This window comes from Notechis scutatus, chromosome 2 (assembly GCF_049901735.1).
Source record: "Notechis scutatus isolate UNSWTSFEM ecotype Mainland chromosome 2, rNotScu1.2, whole genome shotgun sequence".
Classification (NCBI taxonomy): Eukaryota; Metazoa; Chordata; class Lepidosauria; order Squamata; family Elapidae; genus Notechis; species Notechis scutatus.
Window position 1 is genome coordinate 139,168,158 of NC_142010.1, and position 26,415 is coordinate 139,194,572.

General features: G+C 40.5%; 1 protein-coding gene across 3 annotated transcripts in view; it reads right to left on the reverse strand.

Moving 5' to 3' along the window:
- Positions 1 to 26,415, reverse strand: part of SP7 (Sp7 transcription factor) — a 127,701-nt gene that overhangs the window by 90,190 nt on the left and 11,096 nt on the right. For all 3 annotated transcript variants that reach the window (XM_087956375.1, XM_087956374.1, XM_087956376.1), the window contains 2 exons: positions 7,976 to 8,132; positions 7,032 to 7,211 (listed from right to left, as the gene is read on the reverse strand). The gene's annotated coding sequence lies outside the window, so the exon portion shown is untranslated. The remainder of the gene's footprint in view (positions 1 to 7,031; positions 7,212 to 7,975; positions 8,133 to 26,415) is intronic.

Genomic DNA, 26,415 nt, shown 5'->3' on the forward strand with positions numbered 1-26,415 from the left:
TGGAAATGGTGGTAATCTAAAAAAAATCCCCTCAATTCCAGATCTACCATTTGGTTTTTATAAATGCTGACTTACCAGGATTGTTGTTGCATGCATGGGGTACTGAAGTAATGTACATGATGTATTACAGAGGAAAAAAACACACACTCTGCAAACATTGCTATTACTATTGTTATGAACTGTCTTTGACGATCTTCCTGCTATCAAGCATGCTTCTCTAATGCCTCAGCCTTTCCTAACTGGCACTGCCAACAAGTCACTTTCAGTGCAAGGAAGCTGTGTGGCAAGCAGGATGTGTTGAAGTGGGGTGGGGTGTTTATTGTGCAGGATGGGGTGGGGGAGAGAAGCAGGGGGCATGTTTCTTTTTGTGAGGAACAGCCAGGCAGTCCCTTTTCTGTGCCGGGGCCTTCCATCTTTTTGTGGCCCAGGCTTGGTTTAGATGAATCATCATTTTGAGTGAACACGCAAACCATAATTAGCTTTGGAATATAAATATGGAAAGTTCGGCGAATGTTACTGACCAATATAGCTCCCTGGCTCATTATCTGCACCCGGGCTGCTCCACACAGCTATTTTCTGAACAAAGGGCCTCACTTTCCAGTTATTTTAATAAAACTCGGGGAGATTTATGGGACATCGAGGCAGGGGAGAGGTGGAGGTTCAGGAGAAGATGCTCAGCTGCTTAGGGAAGCTGCTGTGGGACCAGACTTTTTTCCTCAGAGGAGAAACAGGAGCTCTTCACAGAGCCTGTCCCAGCTTTCAGGCCTTCAGGGAGCACAAAAAGGAGGCAGCAGGAAAAAAATGGTCAAATATTTACCTCAGCAAAGACTGGAGCGATATAAGCTTGGGAGGTGCCATAAAAATGAGGGGGCATATTTATTCATTTGAAGAATAATTCTAATATTGAATTTGCCTCAGATTGGAATCCCTGCCTGTATTCTCCCTCTCTTTTAAGCCTCCAAATATTTCAAAATGAAGCCATTGCTTTCACGTCTTGCTACACCTCCTAAAGCAGTATTTCTCAACCTTGGCAACTTGAAGATGTATGGACTTCAACTCCCAGAATCCCCCAGCTGGCATGCTGGCTGGGGAATTCTGGGAGTTGAAGTCCACACAACTTTAAGTCGCCAAAGCTGGGAAACACTATTCTAGAGTCATCTGATATGATACTACAAAATTAGAAAACTCCTCCTAGAGCTTTGGTTGGATCCGGAATAGGTCTTGTTTGTTTGCTTTTTTGTTTGTTTGACTTGTCAATCGCTTACAAGATAATATGTATAAGAATAAACATGAGTGTGAATACAGGAAATAGGTACGAATAAATGGGGACAATAGGACAGGGACAGTAGGCACGATTGTGCACTAATGCACGCCCCTTAGTTACTGTTACTGTTGTATACTTAGGATTCATCTAACTCAAAGGATGTTCTCAGATCATCACAGAGAGAGATTTTTTATCGTTTCACAGAGAGAGATTTTGCATCATGGAGACATTTCCCAGATACAGGCATCATTCACAAAAGGTACTCAAGTGGAGGGGAAACTAAAGCTCTCTTGCCTATAAAACCCATGTTACATGTTACATGCAAACCCCTACATCCTTCCCCTAATTTCTTTTTCTAATGTAACATGTAGCATGAACAATTTAATTAGTATTTCATTGCAGATATTAAAAACTAAATCATGATCGCAAGAGGAGTTGAAGCAGAACTTTAGAGCACAGGGAGGAGCCACGAAAAATCTCCCTTCCAGGGAATGATTTTGGTGAATCTAGCAATGGTCAGGTTTCTTGGTCATTGACCCAGAAAGTGCCAGTTTGATGCAGTGATGAAAATCTAGCCTAGTAACCAGGATTCTGAGTTCTAATCGTACCTTAGGTATGCGAATCAGCTGGGTGATTTTAGGACAGTTATTATCTCTCTCAGATCAGCCCACCTCACATGGTTATTGATGTGGAGAAAATAGGAAGAGAAAGGAGCATTGCTTATATTTGTCACCTTGAGTTGCTTATGAAATAATAAAGGCAGGATAAAAATATAATAAACAAAATGGACAGTCAGTAAAACCAAAAGCAAACAAAAACAAACTTCCCAACCCTTCCCACAGGCACTTAAAGGGAGGCTGCTCTTTTTCTTGCCTGTTATTCTGTAGAGGAAGCCATTTTTACTAAGGCTGCCCCTAGGAAATTCCCCATGTACTATGGTTCTCCTATTAATCCTTCCACACGTTAGGTAATTAATTTTCGGGGAAAACATACGTCTGATAATCATACCATTAAAATAATATAGAGGTAGTTCTGACTTCAATAGTGTCTCAAGAAAATTTAATTCTTTCGTGTTCTTTAAATTAGCCAAGTTTCCAAAAATATTATGCAATACAATCAGATGGATGGATAGACGAATAGACGGATGGATGGACAGAAGGATAGAAAGAACATAGCTTAGCTAATCAAAAGCAATATTTTCTCTTTAAAAGGTTTTGCACTGCACCATTATATTGTACTTTGTGTCCTGAGTATTCTGCAGGGTACCTTTTGAAAAGGGCATTGGGAGGAAGTAATGCGTTTGAGTTCTGTGTCAACATATGTGAGCATAATTAGGTGGCAGGGCAATGGGCAGCCTTCAGAGAACCAAAATAGACTCCACAGACTGTATATGGCTGACCACAGATACAAATTCAACCTAAGAACCCCTTGTTTTGAAAGAAATACATTTCTGATTTAATATCCAAGATTAGCTAGCCTTTGAAGATGATGTTGGTTGCAATGGCTCCTGTCTGTATGTATCCAACTTGGGAAGGAAACATGACTTTACTCAGCCTGCAGAATGTGTGAATGATGCACAGGGGAGCAGAAGCAAAGTGAGATCATGTAAAGTCTGGGACTATCTCTGTTCCCCCTATCCCACCCCAATGCTTCCAAACCACACTCCTTCAGCTCCATCCCGGCTCTGACCGCATGCTGAGAATGGTTCCCTAATTGCAGGCTCCAGGGAGAGGAGGCTAGGCCAGGCTGCTGCAAGCCACATGAGAAGCGACATCAGGGTAAGGGGAGGCTGTGCTGGCTCTGAGCCCCCACCCCCACCCCAACCCCAGACATCATGTGGCAGTGATTGAGCTGTGGTTGCAAGACCTCATCAAAGCCAGGGCTCCACTGCACAACAAATGCCATAAGCAGAAGGAGATGGGAGGGAAAGGACGCTGTCTTAAAGGGTTAAGGGGTCCCAGCATTTTAATTTGCTACTCAGGGATTCTTTGCTGTTGCTGCTGCTACTTCTGTTGGGGGCTGCGGAGGGATGTTGACTTTTATTTTTATTTTTGTAAATGACTAGCATAAAGAGACTCCACATATAATCACATGTGCTAGATCCTATTCTTTGCACTGTTTGTATGAGGAAGCAAAGACTTATAAAGAGAAGGATAAAACTATTTTAAATGCACAGGGAGCAAAAAAAAATTACCTTATATTAGTACACCTTCTATCCTCGCATTGTCTAATCTGATTTCTTGTTTTCTAGAGGGATCCGATTTACAAACCCAGCATTATCAGATCTATTTTTTAAAAAAAGTACAGTATGGATTCCTCAACATGCAGTATTTGCATTAGCTCTGCATCCTTGTGATCCTACTGTGTTGTTCTGAAAGTCTGGTTTTCCCGCTGAAAAGCAGAAATTCCACAGAGCCTGGGGGTCAAAGCCAAAATCCTAATTCCTCAGCCTTTTCCTTCCTTGCAGAGATTCAGCCCCACTGGAATCATGCAAACCAATTCAGCAAGTTCTGACCAGTTCTGGAGAACCGGTAGTGGAAATTTTGAGTAGTTTGGAGCAGGGGTCCCCAACCACCGGGCCCCGGACCGGTACCGGTCCATGGATGATTTTGTACCAGGCCGCCTACTTTGCTTGGGCGCCATCTTGTTTCAACGGCGCTTGAGAAAGTGCTTCCGGGTGAGCTTGTCGGTCGTCGGTTGGAAAGCGGCGTTTGGGTGCTGAAGGAATCCTCGCACCTTAGTTTCGTCGAAGAGGGGGGATGGCTTCAAACGAAGAGTCGTCCCGATGGCAGTGGAGTCTCGCGTTACTCAGGAGGAGATTAAGAAAGAGCCCGAAAAGCCCATCGACCGTGAGAAGGTACAAAGGAGGAGTTGAAGGTGGCGGGGAGAAGCGGGGGACGGCTGGCTGGCCGGTCGCTTGGCTCGCCTTACCTTGGTCGTGCGTGCTGATGCCAGTACCGGTCCGTGGATTGGTCCATGGATTGTACCGGTCCGTGGTACAAAAAAGGTTGGGGACCACTGGTTTGGAGAACCAGCAAATACCATCTCTGACTGGAGATTTTACAGTATCCTCCCCCGCCATGCCCACCAAGCCATGCCCACAGAACCGGTAGTAAAAAAATTTGAATCCCACCACTGATGCAAACATATTACCATTCCTCATTCTATCTAGAATGATGTTGCAGTGGCTTTCTCCTCATCCATTCCCATTTTAGCAACTGTGATTTTCACAAAGCACAAAACAAGTGAAATAAGCAAAAAAACCTTGACTAAGTAGGTATGGAGGAAATCAATACACTAGATAGTATTTAAGGGGGAGATGCAGATATTTCACTTACTCAAGTACAATGTAATGTAAGTTTTAATTTAATTTAATGCTCAGCCTTGGAACATGTGAATTACCTTTTTTTAGAAATATAGTTTTATCGAACCTAACAAAATATAAAATACAAATGAAAATAGTGGGGAAATGAGGATAAAAAAGCGGGATAATGTAGGATAAAGAGGAAAAAGTAAAGCATTAACTTCTGACTCATTTCAGTGCAGTAAAATACAAATAACATTACAGCCTCAACTTTTTACTTTTCATATTTAATATGCGCTAGCCATTTCTATAACAACAGACTTGTCTAATCAGCAAAGCCCAGAGTCAATGTTTTTTTTTTTCTATCTCAAGCAAAAAAATTCAGAAACGCTTCCCAAATAGAGACAAAGTTGGATGTGTTTTTCTTTTATTAAAACACTTAATTTGGCCATCTCTGCTAATTCCATCAGTTTTTCCAGTTGTGGAAATTAGGGCATTTTCCCCATTTTTATGCACAGAGTTTCTCGCTGCTGTTGACATGAATAACAACAAAGTTCTGGATTTTTTCTTCAAGTTCTTTGTCCATTAAATCTAAAACAAAGTCTTAAAAGATTTGATTTTTATATTCATTTTGAGAATTTTCTGTATTAAAATATGAATATTGCCCGAATATTTCTTTGCTCTTTCACAAAGAAGATGATAAAAAGTTCTTTATTTCCAACATACATTTGAAACACCTTTATACATTGTTGACAATTCAACAAATACTAAATGCCATTGATAGGAACATGTGGTTATGAAGAGCTTCTGAGCATGCTGTCCCTGAAAGGGGGGGGGGGAACCAATCTGCATATTCACATTTTAAAAATAATGTTCCATGCCTCTTTTCCAGAACTCAACACTTACAGCATTTATGCAAGAGGACAGAGGCACAATATTGCACAAAAGGCATAACAAATGGACATGCAATTTGCAGCACGTTTTCTTGGCACTGCTTGTGAATTCAAACCTACCCTCATTCTTCCTGCCTTGCAATTCCATATTTTTTTTACTTGAGTCATGACATAAGATTGCCCTAGCCATGTCTCATGCTGTTAGCCCTCCATTCCCTGCTAACTTTTGCATGTCTGCCTGTGGGACAGGCACCAACATTTCCTCTCCACATGTATGTAAATATATAAAACTATTCAGCAAATACTCATTCACAAAAGAAAGCAACCTATAAAATAATAATTTGTATCCTCATCATTTGCTCACAGCTACACCGGCATTTTTATGCAATCTCCAGTGTGTTAAAATTTTATTTTTCTTAACTACTTAAACTTGCTTCTCTGTGCTGTTGAATTCACTAAAAATAACACTTTTCCTGTAGAGGGCAGTAGTGCACGTAAAATGTGCATTAAATGTTTTAAATTCATGGGCAGATCTTTCCAAAATCAGGGACTGTGTCTGTATCTATAATAACATGCTTTAGATCCATTAGTACCACAGGCTTATCAAAACTGATCTCTAATTAATATTATCCAAATGCTCAAATTGGGTCTGAATAGAATACCTTTTGATGTACTGTTTGTAAATGTCTTCTGCTATCAAACTCATTTACTTCATACAGCTTCAAAATTATAAGGGGTAGAAGGAAAAGCCCCCTCTTCATAACATTGTAAGGCATGAAAAGCCCATACAGTAATTACAGTCCATTCTGCTGGAAGTTCTAGAGCTAGTATATTTCTACTTTCTTAAAAAAAAGGCATGTTGTCAGGGATAGTTCCTTTAACCTAATACAGCATAGGAAATGTATTTGTATTTGCATTTATAGTCTACTTTTTTCTGAGAATTCAAGTCAGCTTACATGGGGATTTCCCTTGCACTACAGCAACCTGGTGAGATAGGATGAAGTGAAAAATTGTGATTAGCCCAAATTCACTAAATAAGCTCACTTCTTTAGTTGATGAAAACACAACATATACTGATACATATTCCTCATCGCACATCTGCTCTCCTTCCCATCCTGTATTAAAAACAACAATAAGAGATAGGAAGGAAGCTGGGAAGGAGGGATGAGAAAAAAGAGTAGGGGATCAGGAAGGGTGAGTCCAGAGGGCTGAAGTGCAAAGAAGTAGGAGTGCAAAGAACTTAGGCTGGATCCTAAGTTGGGATCTAGGAAAGGAAAACTGACATAGAAAGAGGCAGATGGGAGTCATGACATGTTCAGATGGCAGAATTAATGTATTATGCCCGATCGCTGCCAATTTGTGTCAGTTGTGCAATAATACTATGACATGATGTCATTGTGGTTTCAGCTGCTATCATTGGAGGATATTAGTAGAGTCTGCTCACTGACTGTTCCAGCCACTTTAATAATAAATGAGAATTTCAGTTCTTTTTAAGAGTCCTGGGCAGAATCTAAAAAGCAGAGTTGTTCAGGAAATAGCAAACAAATAATAAACCTTAAGTGGCATTCACCTCTATAAGAGCCTCGTTGGCGCAGTGGTTGGAATGCTGTATTGCAAGCTACTTCTGCTTACTGCCAGCTGCCTGCAATTTGGCAGATTGAATCTCACCAGGCTGAAGGTTGACTCAGCCTTCCATCCTTCCGAGGTGGGTAAAATGAGGACCCAGATTGTTGGGGGCAATATACTGACTCTGCTTAGAGTGGGCTGTAAAGCACAGTGAAGCGGTATATAAGTCTAAGTGCTATTGCTATTGCTATAGGAATATGCATGCATTTTCTTGGCAACTATTCATTTATTTAACAAATAATGTGATTTGTAACATAGAAACATTCTGCCACCTTCTATGATTATTATGGTTACACAGTAAGCCAGATGTTTAAACTGATTTGGCATTTTTATTCACCTATTAAGTCCTTCCCAAGGACCTGAGACAGGCAGATATTGTTGTTTGATGGCGTTAAAGATTTTGTCGTAGGATGTAAACATATAGGGTTACATATAGGTTGCTATGTGGTAGGCACTTTATTTATTCAGTTTCTATCTCAGTCAGTGACTCTGGGCAGCTTACAATTCAAAATAAATGCATTTGGTAAATTGTTTTAAAATGATGATCTATAGCATAAGACAAATCAATACTACATACAAATAGATATGGTGGTAACATTCTTACTTATCTTACAAATTTATTTTTCATTATCAAACACAATGTTCAATAAGCATTGAAATAAACAACACGAGAAACCCCACCCCCCACCCCATCAAAAATTAGAAAATGTAAATGTTTTTTAAAACCTGGCATATATATATAGAGAGATTTGTAATGTTAAGGAGAGACATGAAATTTAAAACATCTATATTCAATACTTCTATCAAAAAGACATTTGTATATACAGAGGTAAACTTTTAGGAATTCCCTTGTTGACATAATTAAATATAGTTGTGTTTAAAACTCACCACTCTGGGACAAGATCTTTCTGTTCCAGAATATTTATTTCTGTACAACTACCAAACCACTCCTGGAATGGCCAGATTGATATATTCCAAAAGAAAACAGAACAACCCTGGAACAATGAAAGTTTTCGTTTCCAAAGGAGTACACATTTGCACATCCCTAAAAAGAGGTGAATAAAACATTTTATTAATATTTATTAAAAATATCTGGGAGACTGTAATTTTGGTCTCTTGTTAAGCATCAAAGCCAGCTGGGTGACTATGGGCCAGTCATTCTCATTCAGTCCAACCCACTTCCCAAGGTTTGTGAAGAAAATGGGAGGATGAAGCATTACATACACTGCCTTACTTTGCACAAAATAAAATAGGGATATGAATTTAGTAAGTAAATAAATAGGAAAATCCTTCTTGTGCCCCACTCCTGCAGCAAGACAGTATTCTGCCATTGTCCTTCCGTAACTGCGCCCATGTCATGTCATGTAATGATCTAGTCCCAAACCATTAAAGACTCAAACCCAGGACCTGAAGGAACTCAGATGAAACCAATGTATGATAGATGTTTTTTGTACATTTGCACTGATTGAAGGTATTTGTGTTCTGCATTTGGTGTTTCATTTTGGTGTATTTTAGGAGCTTTTATTACTTTGCTGTAGATATTTTATTGTATCTTTTGTCTCTGGAGATTCTCAGTCATCCAGGTCATGGTTGCTTTTTCAAAAGGCAACTGGACTTTTTTTTATCCTTGAAGACGTTTCAAGCATCCAAGATGCTTCTTCAGTTCTCTTGGATGAGAAGCAAAATGTCTTCAAGGAAAAACGAAGTCCACTTGGCTTTTGAAAAAGCACCTTTGGAACATTGCACCTTGTTGTAAATTGTGCTCTGTGAAATGGAAAATAACTACAGTGATAATGCATATTGCATTATAGACTTCTTTTTATGGTTACCTTTATTCATGACATGGGATTTAACTCACTCCAATAGGTACTCGAAATCCTTCTTGTTGAGAACTTTGCAAATGGAGGCACTCACTGTTTCCAGGCAGTGCAAACAATACATGTCTGTCTTTCTAGCATTTGTAGATGGTCCTTAAATCCATAACAGCCAATCACTGGAGACATCATTTATTCCATCAGTGTATGCCCATTGCAATTTAAAAGAATTTATCATGTCTTAATGTAACACAAGCTGTAACGATCTCTCAGCTTCACCTTCTCATGGTTTGTTTGAAAGTAAAAAAGAGATCCAGAGAGAACTACAGAATGAATAAAAGGAAGTACAAATCACTGCTATAGATATACAGTAATGACTAAAATAAGAATAGGCAGGGAAGAAAAATAAAATAAAAATCCTTTACTCTCCTGGAACTTCTATCTGGATTGGAGGAAATCTCTCAGAGAGGGCTATAGCCTCAAAGAGGCTAATTTTGTCAGGATGATCGTAAAAAAGAATAATTGTTGAGCCTAGTTTGTTCCTTAACATATTTGCAAAGAGTTGGAAAATGGGCATAACGACTTTACTTGATTTCATATGTAACTTCCCAGATGCATAGATCCAACAGAACACCAAGACAAAGAGAATTATTGGACTTCCTTCATACAAGTATTTATTTATGATCATCATGCCAGCAATCAAAAATTTGACGCCTTTTGTATCCAAAGCTGCCTTACCCCACAGCCTGTCAGTCCAGGCATGCTTGTATTGTACACAACAGGTTAGCAGAGGAGTCTGAAGAATTATGCTAATAAAAGCGCTGATGTCATAATAAGAGTGAAGCCTGCAATTATAAACCACATGCTGACAGGCCGGGACTCCAGCGCATGCCCCATTCCAGCAAATTAATCCTAGGTTAGCAACTTTTCTTCCAGATATTATTTCTTTGGCAATGTTCCACCATTTCTGACAATGAACTAACTCTATAAACTCCTGTTATTGACAGTTGGGCCTCTTCTCCAGAAAATAATATGCACGCAAAATTCAGCATCCTAGAAATAAGTCTCTAGCTTTGGAGACAGGAGGAGAGAGGATTGTTGTATAGCATCTTTTTAAGCTACAAGATGGGTTGAAAGTGTATTTTCCAAATAACTATTTGTCTGGAATGGTATATGTTCTCCTCAGTGGTGGGATTAAAAAAAAAGTTCTACTGGTTCTGTGGGCATGGCTTAGTGGGCGTGGCAGGGGGAAGGATACTGTAAAATCTCCAGTCAGAGGTGGTATTTGCCGTTTCTCTGAACTACTCAAAATTTCCGCTACCAGTTCTCCAGAACTGGTCAGAATCAGGGGTGGGATTCTACCGGTTCGCACCTATTCTCTAGAACCAGTTGTTAACATTCTGAGCAGTTCGGAGAACCAGTTGTTAGAAGAAATTACTGGCCTAATCCCGTAAGGAAGGCAGGAAGGAAACATTCTGGTGTTGCTTACAGAAACTGCCTCTCCGTTAACCCTTATTACATTCTTGGCAGGACTAGACTTCCTGTCTCAGGAACATCTCTGGAGTTTTTTCCCCCTCCTTTGCTGGTACTTTACTTGTGTGGAGTGACCATTCAAAGTTACAATGGCACTGAAAAAAGTGACTTATGAACGTTTTTCCCACTTACAACTATTGCAGCATCCCCACAGTCACGAGAAGCCAGGCGAGGAGATGCGTGCCATGATGTGAGTGATGTTGAGTTGGCCACACCCAGCCAGTCACATGACCACCAAGCCATGCCCACCAACTAAGCCACTCCCACAGAACCGGTTGTTAAAAAATTTGAATCCCACCCCTTGTCAGAACCTGCTGAATACCACCTCTGGTTCTCCTGCTTGAGCAGGGGGTTGGACTACAAGATCTCTAAGGTCCCTTCCCATCCCCTTATTCTACGTTATTCTGAGGTGGGGGTATGGGGAGAGGAAAGTTCTGGATGGAATCTTAATAATCAAGTAATGCCAAAACAAACTTTCCAGCAAGAGTAGATTTGTGGTGTAGAATAGATTTCACGGAGATTATTACATTTCCATGGGCAGCAAAATCTATGAGGGTTGCCCTCTGTTCTACAGTACAAAGGAAAATCTTCTATTTAAAGGTGCCTTCTATTCAAGGGCCCTTTGATACAAGTTTGGTTGAAACCTGAAGAATCCCTGCAAGAGATAACAAGGTCTCTTTGAGATAGCTCATCAATAATTTGCATTGGGGTAACAAGTCCCGGTTTTGCTCTCTATTATAAAAATTGCTTTCTAGTTAAACCACAGTGCTTCTTTCTAAATTTGCATCCTTCTTTTTTGGTACCTATGGAGACATCATTACACATTTCCTACACATGTGCACATTTTAAGCAAATCTATATATTTTGTTCCCTCCGTTTTTCCCAGATGAACTGTTTCCTCTGGGAATCTGGTGGTATGAAAGTAGCCATACTAGTTGTAATTGACAAATATAGTCTTTAAACTGATCCCTGATTAGAAACTATGAATATGCAACTAAAAAAAAACACATTTATATCTGCCTTCAAGAAACTCAGTCAGTATATGTTGTTTCCCCTCCATTTGAATCACAGAATGATCCAGAAAAGCACAGATGGATGAATTAAATATGGCTTAGCAAGTTTTATGTTATGCTATAATTTGCTTAATTATTGTTATATGATCTGCAATAGGTTGGTTTCACATAGTACACTGGGCCGTAAATCTGCAGAACTCCCCAGACTGAAACCTCTCAAATTCAATGACAAACTGCGAAATTATAATAAAATATAACAGCAAAATAAGTGTATTAAGCCTCTATTGGACTGTACCTTTTTAACATTAAAAAACCCTCAAATAATATAATAATGGAGAAGAAGAGTCCCCAAACTCTTCTTTTGGAAAGTTACTATATCAGTGCTATGGCCTTCGTTGCCCAAATAAAACAGGTTTTTTTTTTTTTTTTTAATGATCCCCAGTTACAAAGAATTACCTGAATCTTCCATTGGCGTGGTTAATCCCATAATAATTTACAAACCACCATGGCTGGGTTCTACAGCAAATTCATTTCCAAACTCAACCCAAGATATCTGATTATCTCCTGAACTTTTGGGGGGGGAGTGAGGGTGACAATATGATCATCCTCTCATGCTGCATCATAGGTTTGACCAAGAGTTTTAAAAGAATCCATATGCTATTGTGAAGACCAGGAACCGTTAGCAACCACTAGAAAATAAAACGTTTTACCTGTGCTAGGAGAGCAAAGGTATATACTTGTACAATCAAGAGAAACAAAATGGATCAAGTAAAAGCCTTTAATCACCCAGGTGATTACCCTTCATGAACTTGAGCAATCTCCTCTCTCCACATGAATCCCCTCTCCCAAGTGGCTTAGAGAAGCGGTACAAGTGCAACCCTGCACATCAGACTACCTTGCCTCTGAAGATGCCAGTCCCAGTTTCTGGTGAAACATCAGGACAACTTAGTGTCCTTTAAAGGGCTCTGCAACAGTTGTGAGCAAGAAGGTCTCCCAGCATTCAAAAACTTGCAGAAAATGACTGTCCGGCAGTCTGCTTGCGTGGAGCAGCTGTCTGAAGCATGTGTGAGTGATCTCCCGTCCTCTCCTTGTCAGGAGAGGTTCCAAGGAACCAGTCTACTCACCGGTTCCTTGATTTGTGCCATGGCGATTGGCTCTGTTGTCTCGGAACTGTCTTTAGTTTGCCATATCTCCTCTGAAACTCCAACTATTGCCAACAATCTCCTTCTTTGGAAAAACATTGTTCCTGAGATCTGCTTGGGATCAACCCTGCTGGCTTTTAGAAATGCTCTCACAATATGCCTGTTGAAGAAGGCTTTGGAATTGGGTATATGTACTGGTATGTTGTATTCAGTATATTGAATGTTCCTTACTGTAGTCCGAGATCTAAAGGATCGGCTAGATGCCACACCACAACAGAGGTAGCTGAGACAGGACAGGGATCGGCAATAGGAGCAGCTAATCTAATGTCAGTATAGTTATCCTCCAGGTTAAGGAGAGGTAAATAACACAGCTCTAATGTTCTCAATGGTGGAATATAATTGAGAGGGGAGTGGTCTGTAGAGCTTTTCTGTGTGCCCTGAACAAATGCATATTACCTTATCTGAAATATTAAGTGTAGAAGAAGTCCAGGTTTGTTCTTTCAATAGTGCAATAAATAAACAATATAAAGGGGCAATTGGTGCGTGCAGTATTACCACAAATTCCTTTTCATTCCCATTTCATCCTCCTGTATGCCCATGGGTGGACATTATCTGTGTGAGAGAAAACCCAAGAATAAAAAGAACCTTCACAGACAGAACATTCTGCTTTATCACTTTAGGGTCCAATCTTTCTATCTGGAAACCAGAAGGAAAAGGGGGGAGGAGGATATTAATTATGTGTATAGGAAATAATGAAACTTCAGCTGTACACTATGATTAAGATACAGTACACTGCCTTACCCACACTTTGACCCATAGTCTGGATTTGCTAGGTGTAGTATGTGCCACCAAGTTAGCTTAAGTGTATTGTGTGAATGCTGTTCTGTGCATGTCTACACCTGACAGAGAGTAGAGTGGATTGCTTTGGACTGCCAAAAACCAGCCTGGCCTATTTTCAAGCTTTTAAAGACAGTTCAATCTAAATAGGCTTTGGGGATAAGTTTTATCACCTGCTAAAATCCATCAATTTAGCTTCTGTGACCAAAGTAGAGGCAGTAAAAAAAATGCTTAATTTAAAGAAAGGGAAGGAAAAAAACCACCACCCTGATCTACAACCTCTTCCAAGGACAGGAAGAAATAACCAGTTCATTAGGTCTTCTCTGTTGGCCCAAGCGAGGTTTTCTTCACAAGACTGCTGGATCTCAGCAGTTTCTTATGAGCTATTTCTCAACTTATCTCTTAAGGCATCAGTTCAGGTCCTGTATAGGCTTTATTTGACAGCAGCAAACTTAAGCTTCCTTTGGCATCAGGCAGTGTTCAGAGCAAATAGACTAGGGTTTCTTTAGGAAATAAAGATGATTTAATGTGAATTCCATGGACTTGGGGCTATGTCACTGTTTAGTAATTGGAAGGAATTTTTACCCAAAGTCAAACATGGGACTTGGGAAGAAAACCAAGTAGACATCAGCCATTGGCCTCAGAATGGAATATGTGAATTCAGCATCGTTGAAAATCAGGCCATAACTAAAAGTTGCAGCATAGGTGGGAATTTACCATATTAAGAAATTATGCAGCACCTTGTTTTTAGGGGAAATGAAATATTACAGAGGAAATTATTTACAGATTTCAGTCTGAATATTCCATGCTTATTTATCAGCCATAATTCTTATATGCCTGACATGGAGGTGGAACTTTTCAAAACAAGTTAAGTAAACAAGAAGAAAAAAGCAACCCTGCAGATCTATGAATACCTATTTTTTTCTTACAAGGACTGCATTATCTCAAGTGGCAATTTAGGATTTTGTCTTCAAGTCTAAAGCAAATTTCAAGTCTACAGTCGGTAGATAAACAGATGGGCTTGAAATAGGCTGAAATGGTCATGGCCTGCTTTTGGGAGACAAATTCCTACTCCAGAGCTATCTAGTATAACTGTTTGTGTTGACCAACAAAGTCATATCAAGTAATAATTTTTATTTTTGCATTTATTTTGGTCACATCAGTGGTATCTGTGATGGGTGGGATTAAGCACTCTTAGTGAAGCCCTGACTCTTTGTACATGCATGTGACAGCAATGCACATACAAAAGGGTGGGAGGAGCTTGAATCACACTGCTGCTGCCACCATCTTGCCTGTTTTGACTCAACCTGTAGATGCAGCTATACCCCATATATTAAAATATCCTGCATTTCCACACCTCTTATCAGGTGTCAGATACAAATTCCTAAATTTCATGACAGCAGTTCCACAGAGAATGATTTTACTCTCTATCTGATTAATCTATTCTATACCAACCATTTTTATCTGAGAGAGAATATCCCTCCATATGTATAACATGTTGTTTGATGAAGATCTTTCTGAAGTCTAAATATTTTCACTCTGCATTCAGCTTATAAAGTGGCAGGAAATTAGGCTCAAATGGAAGATTGGTAATGACTATTCAAATCTCAGTATGAATTTAATAATATAAGTGGAAATATATCGGTGATAACTCTGGTATTTCATACAGTTTTTCTTTAAATTTCTTCAGATAAAAGCTATAATGCTGTGCAGAATAAAGGTAACTGAAGTCAGAGAGTCCTACTTGAAAGGAGTTTTGGGCTAGTTAAAGTTGGCCAGCCATCTGTAAGTCAGTTTCTGGATGGGTGAGTTTTTTATTCCAGGCCGGTTTGTCTTCACCTGGTGCCCTCCAGACACGCTGGAGTTCCAAATACTACAATGCCCCAGTAGCATTGAACATTGCTAATCATGCTGATGAAGATTCATGGAGATGTGTGACCTATTCTGATATATCAGGTAGGAAAAGTCTATTTCAAACCCTGCAGGGAGCTGGTCTATGCTCCTTTTTAGGTCATTACATCTACAATTAGGAAAGCAAGTGAACATTTTTTTTTTCACTCACATTTCATCTCTTTTTCCCCCATTCATATTCCAGCTCTTTCTCTTTCTGTTTCTTTCCCATACTATTTTGCACAATGACTATATTCACATACAAGTAATCTTCATTTAGCAACTGCCTTGTTTAGCAACTGTTCACAGTTGCAACGCTGATTTAAAAAATAACTTTATGACCAGTCCTCACATTTACACCTCTAACTGATCTGTAAAACAAAGGAAAGCTGAAGTAAAATCATAAGCACGAGCAATTTCACTTAGTAATTGCTTCTTTTAATGACTGAGATGCCAGTCCCAATTTTCTCCCCATTTATGGTCGCTAAATGAGGACTACCTGTATTGCCCTGTGGTCTGACTTTTAACCATTATTAAATCAATTACAACCAACTAACTTCATACAGCACAGTGCTGAAATAAACAAACCACGTCAAGTTTCAACATGTTATGTGAATCAAATTACTCTCTTACTTTCATTTGTAACCTGCCTCTATCCAAATGCACAGAGATGCTTTTTGAAATGAGAGATATATTTATTTTTTGCTTTGACTTTTTGCTCAGATGACAAAAGAAAGAGTCACCCCTGGCTGGAAAGTGATATTTGTTTATAGCATGAATCCACTGGGATCTGTGGCTTCAGAACAAAATGAAACCAAACCTGGAAAAGCTTGTGAAGCAGTGAACCTATAGGTGCCATCGTTCACTATCTGCTGAAATTCAAAAGGCTTCTTTTCATGGATTGGGCTGCTATTATACACTACCTAATGCTACAAAAGGAGAGTGGCCAGGAATAAATGAATAAACAAACAAACAAACAAATTTGTAAGTATATTTCTACATATTTCATTTGTGTGTGTGTGTGTGTGTGTGTATGTGTGTACAAACACACGCACACACACACACACACACACAATCCTTGCCACCCTCTCTTTGTAGCATAAATAGCATTAGGTGATGCATCCCTGCACAAAGAACCCAGTCGCCCCAGGATTTGCCAACACTGGAACCTATTCTGAATGATAAGATATATTTGAAAAATGACTAAAGAGTGCCTCTAAGCAGATACAGAGTATATTTATTGGTCTGTAAAGAAGCACACCAACCACCTACATATCTGGGATAAAACAGCAGGATTTTCTGTGTGTGTGTGGTTTTTTTTAAAGCAAATTTTTAAAAGATGTTGCTGAGTCTTGTTTTCTGCCTTGCAAGAAAGCTACAAACTGTAATCTTAAACATATAGGGATAACCACTGAGATGAGTGCTGGGATGTTTTGGTTTTTTCCCTTAAAAATATTTCACATTTGCTTTTCTCAAGTTAGAAGGGGGTGCAGCTATCAAAGGGGGAAAATAAAATTACATGGGTGTGCTTCGAGGAGGAAAGGCCAGGTTACAAACCCCGGGCCCACAATTCCTAGTATTTCTGACTTTCCCCACTGACTGCAATGTAGTACATGCATTCTGTGTATAATAATGCAGATAATGCTTTGGTCAGAGAATTCTCTGTCTTTTTTTTTTATCTCTGTCAATGCAATGTCTGTGTGTAGCTGTTTCAGCTGGTGGGTGTCTAGGCAATAGGGACTTTGTCCTTGTGTCAAATATTATTGCCTGCCGAAATTCCCTATGTCTGTCGATCCCTTGTTGTGTGGGTGCGCCTGCCCCCCTCCCTGCCGTCTCCATGCCCAGGCTACCATCTGGCTTTGATCACTCCCCCCCTCCTCACTGGCGACGAGGCTCTCTTCTGTGGTTTCGGATGTAGAAAATGTTCCAGGAAGTGGCTTCTCTCTTTGGATTTATTCAGGCAGCCCAATCGGAAATTGTTACAAAGGCAAAGGGTGCTGACTGTGGCCTGTTTGGCGCTACCCTCTGCTGGGCTCTTGATGGCTTATGGCCTGGGCTGCTGGTCTTTCCCCATCCCCACGCGCCCAGGGATTGTGGCTCTGGAAAAAGTTTTTCCCCTGGCGTCAGTATGAAGGAAGGGAGGACTGAATTGGGAGAAGAAAGAAGGGGGAAACAGACTAGCTTCACACTCGGACTGAGCGCAGCCTGGGCAGTGAGCCCAACTCCACTTCTTTGGGGTGGGGGGGGTAAAGCAGTCCAGAAAAGCCCGTCAGCTTCCTTGCAGCTTTGGCATCTTATCTTCCATTGAAACTCAGTTTGTTTTACTGCTGGCTGTGAGATGTCTGTGGGTGTTTGAGGTGGGTGGATAAAGATTCTGGAAAATGCCTCTTTTTCTAAAGGAGATGGTGGAGAAACAATGATGGCAGTACAAATTTCAAAGTAATTTCTAATAACCAGTGACCAATATGGGCTGAAGCCTACTCCTCATGTGAGCTTGAGATGGCTGAAAACATTAAAAAAAAAAAAAGATGGCTGATCTTACAAAGGAGCATTAAATGTCTATGGAGATTCTCAGTCATCCAGGTCACGGATGCAAAGCAAAGGTGCTTTTTCAAGAGCCAACTGGACTTTCTGGTTTTTCTTTGATGGTGTTTTGCTTCTCATCCAAGAAGCTTCTTCAGTTCAGATGAGAAGTGACACATCTTCAAAGAAAACCAAAAAAGTCCACTTGCCTCTTGAAAAAGCACCTTTGGGACAAAGGGACATTAAAAAGGGGCATTAAATCTCCCTGGATATATTGCAGTTGAATCCAAGGCTCATTCCGGTCAGCAAGTAAAGTTGTGCACAGGGGATGCAAAGACTTGGGCTCATAACCAATTAAATTGGTTTGTTCATCCAGAACTACTGCAAAAATGAACTAACCGTATAAATGAACTAATCTTGTATAAACAATAGAAGCATATTCTGTTAGTGAAGCAAGTCTTTTTAACATCTTGCACAAGTTTTACGTGGCTGCCCTCCCTGTTTCTCGAAATGTGCTGTAGGATGGGTAAGCAAGGAGTACCAAATGAATGATTTGGAGGGAAAGCGGGATGTGTTAAATATGTATATACGTTATGTACGTGAGTGGAGTCTGATGTCAGACTCCACTCATTGGTCCAGCCACTGGCGGGAGAAATAAAGCGACGTCAGTGTCTGAAGTGTTGGATAGTGCCGGCTATAAAAGCTGGCGTCTGTTGCAGCTCACCGCTTTTTCTTCCGGACCTGAAATAAAGAGTTTTCCTGCATTCTTCTGTCCTGCCTCTCAATTCAACGTGCCCATTTTACAGGATGGAATGGAATCTGGTAACAGATATGTTTGTGATGCCTTCTGTTGTGAATCAATAAAAGTTATTGGCATAAATGCAAATCAGGGTGTGGAAACCTGCACACCTGATTGGTCCTTATACAACAACTAGGGATTGGTCCATAACTAGTCCCTGATTGGCCACTATTTTGACACTTTATTGGTTATAAGTTTGAACTTGTGCACATGTCATTGGTTAATAAGGTAGCAGCTAACCCTATAAAAGGGTTGCTGTTGCCCATAGCCTTGCTCTGTTCTGTCCTATTTACTGTTAATAAAGAGTTGAAGTCACTTGTCAGATGTCTGGTCTCCATGACTCTCCAAACTTAACACTGGCGACGAGGATGGGATCCGGAGACCGAAGAGCTGACTGATCTACAGAGCAACACATAGAGCACGTGGTCGAACACGCATCATCAACGGCAACATGGCCAGCGGTGCCGTACCACCCGCTCCATTCAACCCAGAAACCGAAGACTGGGAATCATACATGGATAGGTTCCAGATGTTTCTGGAGACCAACAATTTGAAAGATGCAACAACCGGAAAAAAAGAGCTATCTTTCTAACTCACTGCGGGCCTACCGTGTTTAAAATGGCAAAATCGCTTGCCAAGCCAGCCGAAGTAAAAGCGATGGACTGGGACGTCCTCGAGCCTTTACTACGGGCTCACTACGCGCCCACCGTGCCAACCTTAGTCAGAAGACACGAATATTACCAGAGGGACCAACGGAAGGGCGAAAGCCTTGCCAATTACATCGCGGACCTCCGAAACCTGGGAGGCCTCTGCGGATTCTCCGACTTAGAAGAAGCCCTCCGGGACCGCCTGGTTCTGGGCCTAGAAGACGGCACGATCCAGAGCAAAATTATGGCTAAGGGGGACATCAGCCTCACCGATGCCCTTAAAGAAGCCACGGCTGCGGAGGCGACAAAGAAGTCGGCAGCCCGAATGCGCCGCACCAACGCACCGCTACGTCAACTCGCCAAGGATACCTCGCCGCCCAGAGAGACACCGGTATCGACTCACCACAAAGACCTAGAATCCCCATCAGAAAGCGATGAGGAAGAGGTCAACCGACTCCGAACGGAACGAGACCAGTTCACACAACCCTCATCCCGACCGTGTGCAGGATGTGGGGCGAATCACCACGATCCAGCTGCAAATTCCTCGACGCACTCTGCCGCATGTGTGGGAAAAGAGGTCACATCGCAAAGGTCTGCAGAAGTAAACAAAACTCCAAACCCCGGCAGGCTGAATACCAGTCTTCAGGATTCTTGGCACACCCGAGACAAACTGAATCACCAATGGGGAAGCCACTCCTACAGAAACAAACCGTCCACCACTTCCACCAGGCGTGAAGAAACCAGGCGGGAAGAGACCCACCAAACAATCACCATAGGCCACGCTACATCCCTTGATGCGGGAAAATCCGAGTAAAGGTCGCCATCGAAAACAAACCTTGTGTGATGGAGGTGGACTCGGGATCTTCCCTCTCGATGGTGTCGTGGAAAACGCTCCAACAGCTCATTCCAACGATTCGCCGCCAAGACCTTAACCCTCAAAGGGTTATACTCAAAGATTATCAGGGTAACCGAATTCCTGTCGTCGGGTCCCGCAGATTCCAGGTTTCTTTCAAGGACCGCACCGTCGCACTACCACTGACTGTCGTGGACCGCGACAGGCCTAGTCTTTAGGCCTTCAATGGTTCAGACTGCTCGGAATCACTGTGGCGGAGTCCACCGGGCCGAGAGCAGCGATTGGGAGGAGGCACTCGTGCAAGAATTCCAAGACGTTTTCGCAAACGGACTAGGCAAGTACAAGGGGACCCCGATCTCATTTAACTTGAACCCGAGGTAGCACCCATCCGCCTTAAGCCGCGTCGGGTGCCGTTCGCTTGAAGCCTAAAATCGACGAACAACTCGATAAGCTAATAGCGCAAGGCGTGCTGGAGCCCACCGACCACGCCGCTGGGAAACCCCGAAGAAACACGGAGTAGTGAAGACAACCACAGTGAAAACAGCACGGAATCACCGTGCAGCGAAACAGACTTTAATAAAGATCGTCCAAACACTCCACGGAACCGGACCTTGGACCAAAACCGGTGGAGCCACAGAAATCATCCAGACAGACCAAACGGCCTGTCTATCTTGAGGATTTTATTACAGCCCCTCAAACGGAACCCAAGGGGAGGGTGTTGTGAATCAATAAAAGTTATTGGCATAAATGCAAATCAGGGTGTGGAAACCTGCACACCAGATTGGTCCTTATACAACAACTAGGGATTGGTCCATAACTAGTCCCTGATTGGCCACTATTTTGACACTTCTTATTGGTTATAAGTTTGAACTTGTTGCACATGTCATTGATTAATAAGGTAGCAGCTAACCCTATAAAAGGGTTGCTGTTGCCCATAGCCTTGCTCTGTTCTGTCCTATTTACTGTTAATAAAGAGTTGAAGTCACTTGTCAGATGTCTGGTCTCCATGACTCTCCAAACTTAACACCTTCAATGTATAAATGCCAATTTGTATGAGTCCAGAATGGACTCTTTGAGCAATTCCAAGTTAAGTGTTGGTGGGTATGCTTTAGCAGTCACTTTGAGAGGGTTTCAATGGATAGGAACATCTTTACCTCCCAGTTTTCCTGGTGCAAGAAGTACCCTAGTCTGCGCTCCTTCTTTCCTGCTTCACATTCATTGAAAGCTTCATGAAATGAGAGGGGTCCTTAGTGCTCTCTGAGCTGGCTTGTTTTCTTGCAGATGTTCCATTACCCTAACGAGGTAACATCATCAGTGCTGATATTACCTAGTTAGGGTAACCCGGTATAATGAAACATCTGCAAGAAAAAAAAGCAAGCTCAGAGGGCAGCAAGGACCCCACTCATTTTGACCCTGAGCTACACATGTTCTCCTATATTGGTTTCATGAAATGTGGGCTCAAGGAGGAAAACGCTAGTTTAACATGAATAAGGGCAACTGAAAGCTATCTCAACCATTGGCTGGAGGCAAGGTTATAGCAAGGTCATAGGACCATTCAGGAAAAAAATGACATCTGAGCACATCTGTATCATGGTTATGCATGCACAAATGGAGTGTGATGATAGTTAATCAGTATGTATGTATATGTAGTATATCAGTATGGTATATACGAATACCATAAAGCAATCATGTTTATCCTCCAGGTGGCAGCAAAGGCTTATTCTTCTACCAGTCTGTTTTCAACTCCTGTTCATAGCCTGTAGCGCATAAAGGAGCTAAGCTGTGTTAGACTGGTAACTTACAGCATCTTTTAACATTGTTGAACGATCATTGTGGCGAAGCAAGAGCAACAAGGTCAAGTAAGTGATGGCTCAGTAATGCTAAGATACGGTATAAAACACTAATAGGGACACGCCACATATCTGATAAGATTGGAAACCCACAAATCTGGAAGATACTAAGTGGATGAAAGTGTATATGGACAGGGAAAGAAAAGGCTGCTATTATTTCTACCTTTCTTTTTTTTTTACAACTTTAATCCTTACAATACAAAGAAATCTTTATAGTGTTTAGGAGGCGGGAGGGAGGGACCTTTTTTTAATTAGTTCAATGTTATTTCCATTTTGTTACACCTTTGTCTAAAATTAAATACACTCAGAACCAAAGCTGTGAGAATTGAACACAGTTCAATTAAAAGTCCTAAATCCTCAAATTTTCATTAACCAGTTTCATGTCAGGTTTTAAAACTTAATGCTAATGTGTAAATTTAAATAATTGTGGTTACATTTTTATTTATTTGTGGGTTTTTTTACTGGAAACCTCTTTAAAAAGTTAGAGACCAAAGATATTTTTTTTTCATTTCTTTTTCACCTCTTTTTCCTCCTCTCCTTCAGCGACATTTCTGCTGCTTGGTCTTATGTTTCCTCTTGATGTCTGCCAGAAATATTCAATGGAACATAGGACATTATTCCCTGCTTCTGGCAATGGAAATTTCCCATTTGGTATCCATTCACTATATTCATCCGTTCGACCATGATCCATATTCTAAGCTTTCTAGTGCTTCCAAGGTGCTTCGAACTAAAGGACCCATAAGTGATGCCCATAGCCAATTATAAAGTAGCAATTTATCAAAGGTAAACTGGTAAAGCTGTTTCTTGACATGCTCTTTAATTTCCCAGGATGCTTACTACCAATACTTTAGGTTAGTTGCTTTCCCAAAAGACCACTAGCCACCATGTTTTTACTTCATATGAATGGCTATCCAGAGACATTCTCTGAAATAAATTGGAAGGTAGAAGCTGTTGTTTTATTTGGCAACCTTTCAGCTGTCTACATTTTTTGTTCTTTCATTAAAAGACTTGGTGGGCTTTCTGCTGCACCTGATCTGATTTTATTTTTTTATTTTTATATCAAATGGGGTGGAGAAACCAGCAGAGAGCAAGAAAGGTGTTCACTGGCAGACAGCTGCCCATGGGCAATGTGCTGCCAGTCCCTTGAGTAATCTACAGGTCGTCCCCAACTTGCGACCACAATTTCTGTTGTTAAGTGAGATATTTGTGAGTTTTGCTCCATTTTATGACCATTCTTGCTGCAGTAATTAAGTGAATCATTGCAGTTGATAAGTTAAAAACCTGGTTGTTAAGTGAATGTGGCTTCCCCATTGACTCTGCTTCTCAAAAGGTTGCAAATGGTGACCCCATGACCTTGGGAACACAGCAATGGTCATAAGTGTGAACCAGTTGCCAAGCATCTGAATTTTGATCACATGATCATGGGGATGCCACAAAGGTTGTAACTGTGAAAAATTGTCAGAAGTCACTTTTTTTCACTGCTGTTTTAACTTTGAATGGTCATTAAATGAACAGTTGTAAGTCGAGGAGAACCTGTACTTGAAATTCAGAGACAGAAATCCAGCTATAGGGCAGCTCTTTTGGAAGCCTGAACAGTATTTCTGAGTTATCTAAAAGCCTAATCTAACTAGAACTAAAACATCGCCAGCATTGTCTCTGGGTTTCTTTCATTCAGGAAGTAACACATTAATTTACCTTAGGAATGTTATTATAGTTCTTGCTTCATTCTATAATGACCTAGTTCTAAAAATCGCAACCTCCAGAAGTTCTTGAATCTCACCACTAAGTGTCACTGGATCCTCAGAAATGTTGGGAAAACAAATTCTTTTCATTGGACTCTATTAAAAATTGTGCTATTGTTTCCTCTGTCCAGCACAGATTTTCGCAATTGTTTGAATGCACATCAGGTATTATTTATTGCTATCAAAACAAGAAACAAACACAGATTGGATTTATGCTTGATCACCAATTTAACATTTACTAATCTGTAAATATCTGTATCTCATACAAGACCCATAACAAAACACTTCGAAAAATCTGGAAGCTGCACACTTATCTGTCTCTATAGTACTCATTATGGTAGTCCTGAGTTTAGGGATTTTGTTGACAGAACATTACATTTTATTTTCCTTATGTTTGATTTTCTCTCCATATTTGTCCAAAATAATAAAGACTTTTATTGGACTTGCTTCTACTGGAAGTTTTCCACAGAGAATGAATTTTTAAATGACTGTAGTTTAAGATTCATCAACTCCCATGGTAACTGGTGATAGTTTATGGAAATCTTTTATTTCTTAACAAATAATTTTATATATCTCATCGTTTGAAGAACATTTTTGAAAACATAAAACGGTATTAAACACACCCTCCTCCTCATTTTTAAACTTTCTACTGCATTGTGACTTCTTTTCATAAATTTCAATGCTTCCACAAAATTATGCGTCATTTCTTGCCACAGAGATTTTTTTTAATTGTAAAATCCTCAACTTGGTACAGATGATAAAATATGCATCCAAGAAGCTTAGAGCATCATGCATAATGGATTTTGGCCTCTTTTGACTTCTCACAAGACTATTAGATGGATATGACTCATAAGTCTATTAGATGGATGTGACTGGGAGGATGTTACTTAGAACTAAACAAAGTTTTAAATCTAGATGTCCCAGTATGAATTTTTATTATTGTCTGTTATATATATTGTCTCAAAGAGACTGTATGATATAAAGCCATCATAGTGAGATTACCAGATGCTATGGACAAACATGACCATCTAAATTTCCCAGAGGCAGATATTTGAGCTACAAAGATTTTGATTGGAACCCAGCAGGATTCTCTTTATAACTGTATCACAGCAAACAAATATGTTTGCGTATTCTTAAGGATTTATTAATGCCATGTCTTTGCATAACTGTACCCCCAGGTGATGCCCTATTTTCTCATGAGACACGCAACATTGTAGTTGATCTGCTGATTTTTTTTAATAGCTTCCTTGTTACTCTTTTGAGCATTATCCACATTCCAAAGGAGAGAAGCCCATTCTTGCTCTTCATTTGCTTCCTGTCAATAAACTGTCAAGGAAGTTGTAACACCAGTTCCTTTGGTCATTTCAAATGTTACACAATAAATTTAACAACACTCTCTCATAAGGGAGCCAGTGACGGACCTGAATGGCTAGTATAGACTTCTGCTCTGAACTGGATTTTGAGACTATAAGGGATTTTTAAAAAATAAACACTGGCCTAGGGTCCTGCTGAGACATCCCTGAATTCACCAGTTGCAAACTGGCTTCTATTTCAGCACTGACATATGGTTGCAACCTCCTTAAAGGAGGAGTGGCTGGAGTCTCAAGAAGGCACTTTTGGAAGTATTCCTTTGTGACTCACCTATACTGAGGGAGATGGTTCAAGAGATATTGAATAGCTCTGGAAATCAAGTAGCACTTATTCAGAATAACAGAGGGGGGTGGTGGATTCTGTTAGGTTTGAAGTGAAGGAAAACAACCTAACCTTTATTCTGAGACAGTGGTAATACAATCTGTCAAACCATATGACCCCACACTGTTAAGCAGTTTTAAGTCCTGCGGATTTCAATTATAGGTTTGAGCATATTGCTATACTTGCTGAACTAAGTAGGGATAAATCTACAGAATGCAGTGCTTATTTTGATTTGGCTTAGTTGGGGAAAAGGTCATTTGGCATTTTTAGATAGTCAGATAGTCTTGACATACTGAGAAAATGCTAGAAGACTGGAGAGAAGCTAGTGTTGTTTTCATTTTAAAAAAACCTCTTAGTTGAACTTCAATGCCTGAGAAAATCCTGGAAAAGACGATCAAAGAGAAGGCTTCCTGCAAGCAGGAAAAAAGATGATTGCTAAAAACAAACATGGATTTGTTAAAGCAGGTCAAGCCAGATTAGCTTTTAATGTTTTTTTTTTTTAAATAAAGTGACTAGATTAGCCCAAGAGAATGCTGTAGTATACTGTGTTTAGATTTCAGAAAACATTTGATAAAGCTAATTACAGGCTTCTTGATAAAATGAGGCAATGGGGATGGAAGGACCTGCTACAGATGGATTTGCGCCTGGTTGAACAATCTACAGAAGGATGTGTGAGGTGGATCTAGGCGTCGTGGTAGATTGCAGATCAGACATGAGCCAGTAGGGTCCTGCAGCTACCAAAAGAGCTAATAGAATCAACAGAGATATAGTGAGATCAAGGGAAGGGATAGTCGTATTTCTTGCTGCATTGGTCAGATTGCAGCTAGAATATTATATCTGGTCACCATAATGCAGGAGAAATGTTAAAAGACCTGAGGAAGTGCAGAGAAGGTCAATGAAGATGGGGAAAGACTTGGACGCTACTTCTTATGACAAACAATCCCTTCCATAGAAGGACTATATATTGCATGGGTCAGATGGAGAGCTGAAAAG